Below are 9,190 nucleotides of genomic sequence, written 5' to 3' on the forward strand. Positions count from 1 at the left end.
AATATATGAAAAACCCCCCTTTTGCCAAATTACAAATCAAACCCTAACTTTTTCCAAAATTACCCAACATCACCAACTAATCAAAATGACCAAAATTTAAGACAAAGCTCATAAGATGGTGTAGGGTATCCCTACCTCGAAATTAGAAGCCCAAAGGAGAAGATGGTGAATACCCGAAATGCTCCAAATCCACAACTTTTCAGATTAAAACGAAGCCCAAGCCACCCTCTATCTTTCTTACAAAGGACTTAGGGTAGGAACACACTAATAGTAGATCAATCCCTAGAGAGAAGATATGTAGAGAGAGAGGGAGAGTCGGTTCTAGGGTTTGTATAATGAAGGAGATGAAAAAGTGATGTTCAATCCCGCTGCTGCCTACTAATATAACACAGGCTCGAATACAAAGTATTGAAGGATGAAAACAAGATATATATAACAACCAACATCCAGGGAACCAAGTCCGAATTACGCTAATCAACGGAAGGAAAACCAGGGTCGCTATACTGGGGCTGAGCCCAGGTCTAATTTTTTGGCATGTGGGCTGACTTGGTCCAAATTTTGACGCTAGCCCGCAAGACCCATCATGGGCTGGGCCGGCCAAATTTACACCCCTAGTCACAATGACAGTAAACGAAAACTAATATTTAAAAAGTAGACGCTCAAAAAAATCTCTCTTCCAACTTCACAATAGTTAAGTTTTCCAAAAAAATTCATTCGCTTAGTTAACAGATGTGGATTGAGTAAGTTGTGCAAGTTGACCGTTGGATACAGATCAATTTGGTGATTAAACTTTCTATTTTTTTTGCTCATTTTTTTAAAATTATTTTACAGTAACTTTTTACTATTTCAAACTTTATTTGAGCTTAAATTTTTTTATTCTTCATTTTTTAAAGGTCAAACTTTCATATCTCATAAATAACTAATATTATTACTAAATAGAATTTTTTTTTTAACATACAAAAACAAAAATTTAACATCATTTTTTTAAAGGGGTAGCCGGGTCAGATTGAGATAGCACTGCCCAATAGAAGGCAAAAATAGATTTGGAAAGAAAGATTCAGCGAAGGGGATTAAAAATAAATTCATGCATCAATATTACAGCTATTAAAAAAAAATACATATATTACACATTCTATTAGAAGCATAATAAGATGAAATTCACTTTAAAAGAAGTTAGCATACACTGTACTACTACTACTAAGTAAAGCTTGACATTTGCAACCATACATAAAAAAATATTAGAGCTGCATAAATACGAAAATTCTAATTCTACGCATTTAATTATTCCAGTGTACATCTTCTCTCAGTACACATACTTATTAATTTGATTATTAATTAATTTTCTCAATCCACACACTAAAAGTTACAATTATACCATTCACTCATAATTATTGTATACACACCACTCAACCCTCCTTTCCACACACTTCTTGAGTGACACTACTTCTAGATTTGTAGACCCATTGTAGACCCACGTCAAGACTATTCAAGACTACAATGTGAAGTGAAGTGAAGACAAAATACTCCATTGAAGACCCTATTGAACCTTCATTAAAAATACTATTGAAAACCCTCCAAAATATTGTTAAAGATGAGACATCTTTCCATTTTGTTATTGCATTTACTATTTTATTATTGCATTTACCATTTCTAGATCTCTGTGCACTCCATTGCCATAAAAGCCTCGTTTTTTTTTTTTTTTTTATGTTTTTTGATTTGGGGATTTCAGCACTGATTTTCTAAATTATACATTTAATTCGAAACTTAACTTCCAAATAAAAGTGATTAGTTCAACAAATCTGTTCCAAAGAAAAAACATAAAAATAAAACTTTCAGCAGTTGATGTCGGAATATAATGAAATAATTTAGCACTAGTTGTCTCACTGAAAATCTTGAAAGCAAAATAAATAAATAAATATGCACCAAAAAAACTAACATTTTCATCACTAGTAGAGTAAAATCTAGAAATTAAATCAATATGAAAATTGTTATGAGAGTATTGATTTGACAACAATAGAAAAACTAGAGTTTAGTTTTTTTTTTTTTTTACTCAAAAAGTGTACATTAAGATTTTTTTTTGTTTTTAAAAGATATGTACAAAGAATATTTTCATATAATATTATAGGTGTTAATGGATATCCATTATGGTCATTTTAATTTAGGATATAATTACCATTAAAATAATATTTCATTAAACATGTGTACTGAGTTAATTAGGTGTGTAGAAATAGAATTTCCCTCATGAATAACATGGTAAGTTGAAACTTGCAGATAAAAATGGAATAAACAAACATCCTATAGTGCAGGCGCAAATCAGAAAAGAAGAAGGAATAAAATCAAAAAAGATGAAGCACAGGAGCATCATCATTTCACAGGGAACTCAAAATTTGAAGCACAGAGCACCCAATTAAAATTGTAAATCAAAAAAAGATAGAAAAAACACGAGCAATAGATCTTATCGAAATAGCACAACAATCAGCATCAACACAAACAATATAAAAATAAAGAGATACAAAACTAAACAATCACTACAAGAAATTACACTTTTGACGACTAAATTTTTAGTCGCCAAAAGTAAATATTTTGGTCGCCAATTTTGTTGTGAGAAGATTGTCGGGGAAGGTATTGGCGACTGAAAAATATTTAGTCACCAAAAGTCCTACAAAAGGCGACTACTTTTTTAGTTGCCAAAAGTAAAGGTATTGGCGACAAAAATAATCTTTAGTCGCTGATTGGTGACTAATCTATTAGTCGCCAAAATCTACTAATTTAATTTAAATCACATTTTTAGCTGCTAAAATTTCTGTCGCCAAAACTTGAAGTATCTATGGCGAACAAAGTTTTAGTCACGAATATTTTTTTTTTTTTTGTTCATCTAACATCTTTTAGCTACTAAATGTTTAGTCGCCTAAAGTCCGATTTGTTGCATAGCTACTAAATAGTTTAGTCGCCTAAAGTCTAATTCTTTTTAGCTACTAAAGTTTTAGTCGCCTATAATATAATTTTTATGTTTTGGTGACTAAATAGTTTAGTCGCCTAAAGTCTAATTTTTTTTAGCTACTAAAGTTTTATTCACCTATAATATAATTTTTATGTTTTGGCGACTAAATATTTAGTCGCCAAAAGTGTTTTTCCTTTTTTTTGGCTACTAAATAATTAGTCACCTAAAGTGTTTTTAAATGGCTACTAAATATTTAGTCACCAAAAGATTTAATTCTTTTTAGCTACTAACTATTTAGTCTTTAAAAATATTCAACTCCATTTTTGGCTACCAATTGTTTAGCTACTAACTATTTAGTCTTTAAAAATATTTAACTATTTAGTCGCCAAAAACATCATTTTATGTTTTTTATTTTATTTTAATTAATTTGTCCACAACCTGTATATATCCACCGCAACCTGTACCAGGTATAAAAACGAAACAATATATATATTATCACCCATTCTATAACGCATATTTCACTTACAACCATTAAACAAAAAAGAACAACTTATAATGTCAACTTCTATACAAACCAAGTATATATTCCATTTGGAAATAATAACTTCATACATAACAAATATGCATACCAAAACAATGTCCTCCGTACACAAAAATATATTTACTACTATACAAAATGACCATTTGGCATGGTACAAATTACCATGGTAATCTGTACCACCACAAAAGGTAATGTATATACCACGACAATAAATACAAGTTCCATGTCAAAAGTATTTTGTACTCCGCCAAAAGTTATATGTATGATTTATCCAAATTCCACACAAAAAGCAGAGGACAACAAAAAAGTGAGACTTTTCAAAAGTGTAAATTATCCTCCGTACACAAAAATGAAAGATCCACATATCTATGCCGAAAGCCACCTACAAAACAAAAATTACACACATTAGTTCCCCATAGCATTTGAACATAAGACCACTCAAAAAAAAGTTATTAGATTTGTAAAGGGATTTTTTTTTTCATTTTTTGTTTTTATTTTTTGGCTAAGGTGTAATTTCATCCCTTAATTGTAATATTTTGAAAATGAAATTAACATTATTGAAATGTTAGGAACCTAAATAACGCAAAGTGCATAGGTGTAAAAGTCCATTGGTATCTAAAAAATGATAATCAATGTAAAGTTGTGCAACATATATATTCAACAGTAATGAGGAAATCACTTCTCTGTGATTTCATTCCATAGTTATTTTTAATCTCTCAACCACCCAAAATCACTTCTTTACTTACCCAACTTATCATAATTTTTCTTAGCATATAGCTTTCATCTTGTGAGACTTGCAAGTAGCGTGTTATGTTCTTGGTGATCCAATTGTCCTTTAATTTCAAATGGGAGATCCAATTGTCCTTTAGTTTCAAACATTTGGATCCAACAGTATAACTGATTTCCTGAATTTTTAGCGTAGCCTCTAAAGTATGCAGTTTATTGTGCTATTATTATCATTAGAAGGAAATATCTTGAAGAGAAGGACCAAGTCTATGGATTAATCTTGTAGTCTGTGTTAAGCATCAATAATCTTTCATTGTCCTTGATTACATTGCCAATTCCAATAACAAGGATTATTTGATCGTTCTACAATTTCTACATTTCACTATTTTTTTTTCTCCACGTTATGCCCTTGGAACTTACGGTTTTGCCAAGGAATTCAATTATGAATCGTTTTTTCAAAAATTCTTCTTTTTTCCTGTATCCCTCTTTTCCTTCACTTTCTGCAGAAAAGGTCAAAAAAACACTTCTTGATAATATGTTGAGTATATCATTGCTGATATAACAGTGACAAACCCGGGCAGCATGATTTCAAGATAATGAAAAGGCTTGTACTTCCTAATGGATCAGTGCTGAGAGCTAAATACCATGGGAGGCCATCACAAGATTGTTTATTCAACAATCCAGTTATGGAAGGAAAGAGGTATTTCCTAACCAGCTATACTATATATACTTGTGTTTAGTCATGGACAGGAGATTGTGCAGTATTCTCTTCCATCACGAGTATAACTATTTTTTTTTTTTTTTAAATTTTATTTGAAGTGCAACAATGCAGTTGTAGAAATGTTTTAATGTTTGATTCACTACAGGAAAATTAGTTTTTCCCGGCGTTTCAAAAACGTCGCTAAAGCTATCAAAAATGTTGGCAAAACATCCACTAGCGTTTTAAAGTTATGTCGAGAATGCGGCCGTCGCTATAGCTTTGCAACGTTTTATAAACGCCATACAAGTTCTTTTGCGGCGTTTTTTTAATCGCCTGCATAGAAGCTGCCCAACCCACAAATGACATCACACTAATTTATAGTGGTATTTTTATTAAATGCTGTTAAAAGCTTTTTTTTTCAAAACAAAAAAATATCTAAACCTAGTTAGAATTTTTTTCAAATAAATTTACAATAAAACAACAAAATCTAATCAAAATATGAATTCCTTCCTCAAAAAAATAAAATAAAAATAAACCAACAAAAGCAAAATTCAAATTACACAATTCACAATTCACAATAACTCAAACATTCAAAATAAATTGAAACCAATTAAGCCATAAATATTTTTAGAAAAATACAAATTTGACCAATAGAAACTTATAACATAACAAAAAATTAAAAATATTTACAGACATGAGAAGATCATGACACACTACATGATATTAGTTCACTTTCTGCCATGGCTGTTAAGGTGGTACTCGAAATGCCAGCACTCAAAACAAAATAAGACATCTATGAGAATTGGACAAGTTGTTTGGATATAATAAAAACATTATTATTAGACATTATCAGACATTATCAAGAAATTATAGAAAGCTGAACATGCCATGCTGTAAACATTGTTGAACAAAATTTTGTTAAATGCCATGGTTTGAATTCAGTCTATTCCTGAACGATGCAAGAAACAAATATTTAGAAATCAATCCTTCACAATGTTGTCAAATAATATTCCTTCTTGCATCTTTTTAACTTATTGACACAAATCTGAGTTTTCCACAATGGGTTAAAAAAACCAACCAGCCAGCTTACATGGTGAAAAATATAACAGAGGAACTCCAGCATAAACAGTAAGTTTGCAGCCTCCCCCCATATAAAAAGATAAAGCCCTATATATAGAAGCTTATATTGTCGGGCTTCTTGTTTCAAATATGGCAACCTACAAGGGGAAAAAAAATGTTAAATGGATGAACAAATGCACAGAAATAAACAAAAAAAATTAAGAACAAGACAACTGGCTTAAAAATGTTTTTGACAAAATTGTTCAAAAAGCAGGAAGAAACAAAGTAAATAACATAGATGGGAGACGGAAAATGTTAATAGAACAAGTTTGTATGACAAGAAAATACAAAAAACATAAAGGGTGAAATGATACATGATTTGTTCATATTAAATGGAAGTGAAGATATTTCTAATTAGAAGAACAGGATATGAGTATTGAACTATCAATCTTACCGGATGTTGCTTTTTCTCCACAAAAATTTGCACCAATTTGTATAATTTTTAAAAAACAACTTCATCAGTTCATTAATAGCTTCATCTCCCAACTAACACCATAAAAGAATTTAGATTTCAAATTTAAGAGCAAATCATTGTAAAGAAAAAGGCTTAAGTATGGAATTCCATAAGTACCTGCGACACATTTGTTTGCTTAGAAATTTTCCGAATATGGGTGTTAGCAAGCAGTAAAATCAGATGCTCCCTCTGGTTTGCAACATTTCCTTTCTGAGATGAGAAAATCAATGCAAATGCAATAAGAAATCCTCTTACTCAAAAAAAAAAAAAAAAAAAAAAAAATCCTCAAAATTGAAAATAGACAAAACTAAAAAAATTCAAGTAAATTTCTATATTTTCATGGCCATTTGGGATGCAATTCATTTATAAAATAAATAAAAGATGTTAGATGACATTACCTGAAATCCAAAGCAAAATTAAAGCCAATCAAATAAATCCAAGTATACCACGCGTTTCTTGAAATCTTCCAAGAAAGGTAAATCACGAACATTGCGAACAGCAAAGGCTGGAGCTTTAATCTGTAGCAATTTATTAGTTTAGCATAAAACTCATTCGATTCTATAAAGTTTGGGCGTGCTGCAGAGGACATGTTGATATCACTTGGCACAGTAAATCGGCCTTAAATATGTGCCACTTGACAACATAATACTCTTACAACTGCAGCAATGAGGGGCTTAATAACTTTAAGGGTAGCTAACACTATTGTAATAACTTAAGGGGCTTAAAATGAATATTTTTTTCTGCACAACATCAGACCTCAGGGAGTTGCGTTATTGCATGATGAACACCTCCTTGATCAAGTGGAAGAATATTATATGGCACAAATAATTCAGATTATGCGTTGTTCTTATCCGCAAGGGCCTGTTAAGTATATGAAAAGTAAAAATAAATTAATTTAATCCTATGAGAAATCTGCTAAATAACGAAAAGGATAAGGAGGGATGAAGACTTAAAATATATATCAGAAACAAATAATAAAAACAAAAATGGAAAAAGAAGATGCCTGCAAACCAGTTGCTTTGCTAACTGTACATAATACTTGCTGGAAATTGTGTTCATGCATATAATATGATAGTGGTGTTGGTGGTAGATAGTGGCATGTATATAATATGATAGTGGTAGATAGTGGTAATATATAATATGTAAGTGGCATATAATGGGTTATGATGATGTTTGTAATATCTCCTATATAAGGAGTGTCAGTTGGTCTTGTAAGATAAGAAGTTTTGAATATAACAGAAATATATTCCTTCTTCCTCATATTTTCGGAGTTCTTCTTCTTCATATTTTCTAAGTTGGTATCAGAGCAACAAAAAACACAGCAGCCCTAAAACCGTCATAGCCATGTCGGAAGTCACGTCCGGAACCACTTCAACCCCTGCCGCTGCCATTCCGGTGAAAACGTCCAACTCTCACTCTGTCCAAATCACCACCATCCGCCTAAATGGTGATAATTTTCTCCGCTGGTCACAATCTGTCCGGATGTATATCCGTGGGCAAGGAAAGATCGGTTACATCACTGGTGACAAGAAGGCTCCTGCTGTTAATGATCCGCTGTTCGACAATTGGGACGCTGAAAACTCCATGGTTATGACATGGTTGGTCAATTCCATGGAGGAGGATATAAGCTCTAATTACATGTGCTATACTACTGCACAAGAATTGTGGGATAATGTTAGTCAGATGTATTCTGACCTAGGAAATCAATCTCAAGTTTTCGAATTAAATTTGAAGTTGGGAGAGATTCGTCAAGGAGATGATTCCGTCACCAAATATTTCAATTCGTTGAAAAGGTTGTGGCAGGATCTTGACATCTTCAACACATACGAATGGAAATCGGTTGACGACTGCAACCACCACAAGAAAACTGTGGAAGACAGTCGTATTTACAAGTTTCTTGCCGGCCTCAACATTGAGTTCGATGAAGTGCGAGGAAGAATTATTGGCAGACCTCCTCTCCCATCCATTGGCGAAGTATTTGCCGAAGTCAGAAGGGAAGAGAGCCGAAGGAGCGTCATGCTTAAGAAAAAAGGTAATGGTGAATCAATTGAAATTTCTGCTTTAATTAGCGATGCTGCGGCCAACAAGGCTGCAAATTACCAGCGCAGGTTTGATGATAAGCCACGGGTCTGGTGTGATTTTTGCAACAAGCCTCGCCATACACGCGAAACGTGTTGGAAGATTCATGGCAAACCTGTCAACTGGAAAAGCAGCAAACAAGGAGAGAAGAATCGTGGCTTTCCTACCGCTAATGAAGCCGATTCAGGTCCCTTCAACAAAGAGCAGATTGATCAACTCTTAAAGCTGATAAAATCCAACTCCTCAACCGGTACTCCTAGTGTTTTGTTGGCACAAACAGGTAGAAATCCTAAAGCCTTCTCTTGCCTAAACTTCTCTCCGTGGATCATAGATTCCGGTGCCTCCGATCACATGACTAGTTTTTCCCATTTATTTAGTACCTATTTCCCTTGTTCTGGTCATGACAAAATCAGAATAGCCGATGGTAGTTTTTCACCTATTGCAGGAAAAGGATTTATTAAACTAACTGAGAAAATTAATCTCAATGCTGTTCTTCACGTCCCCAACTTAGCCTGTAACCTTTTGTCTGTCAGTAAACTATCTAAGGATTCTAATTGTCGTGTTACATTTTTTGAATCCCATTGTGAATTTCAGGACCAGAACTCGGGGATGATGATTGGGCGTGCTAGG

At 32.8% G+C, this 9,190-nt stretch overlaps 1 long non-coding RNA gene across 1 annotated transcript; it reads right to left on the bottom strand.

Annotated features, from left to right (window-relative positions):
• Positions 1 to 5,806: 5,806 nt before the first annotated feature.
• LOC145799107 (uncharacterized) lies at positions 5,807 to 7,345 on the bottom strand. The gene is made up of 3 exons (XR_014341116.1): positions 7,238 to 7,345; positions 6,880 to 6,999; positions 5,807 to 6,691 (listed from the first exon to the last, which is right to left on the bottom strand). It is a non-coding gene; the product is annotated as an uncharacterized LOC145799107 (long non-coding RNA).
• Between the last annotated feature and the right edge of the window lie 1,845 nt (positions 7,346 to 9,190).

The sequence above is a fragment of the Camellia sinensis genome, chromosome 9, assembly GCF_055761805.1.
Source record: "Camellia sinensis isolate YWXY chromosome 9, ASM5576180v1, whole genome shotgun sequence".
NCBI lineage: Eukaryota > Viridiplantae > Streptophyta > Magnoliopsida > Ericales > Theaceae > Camellia > Camellia sinensis.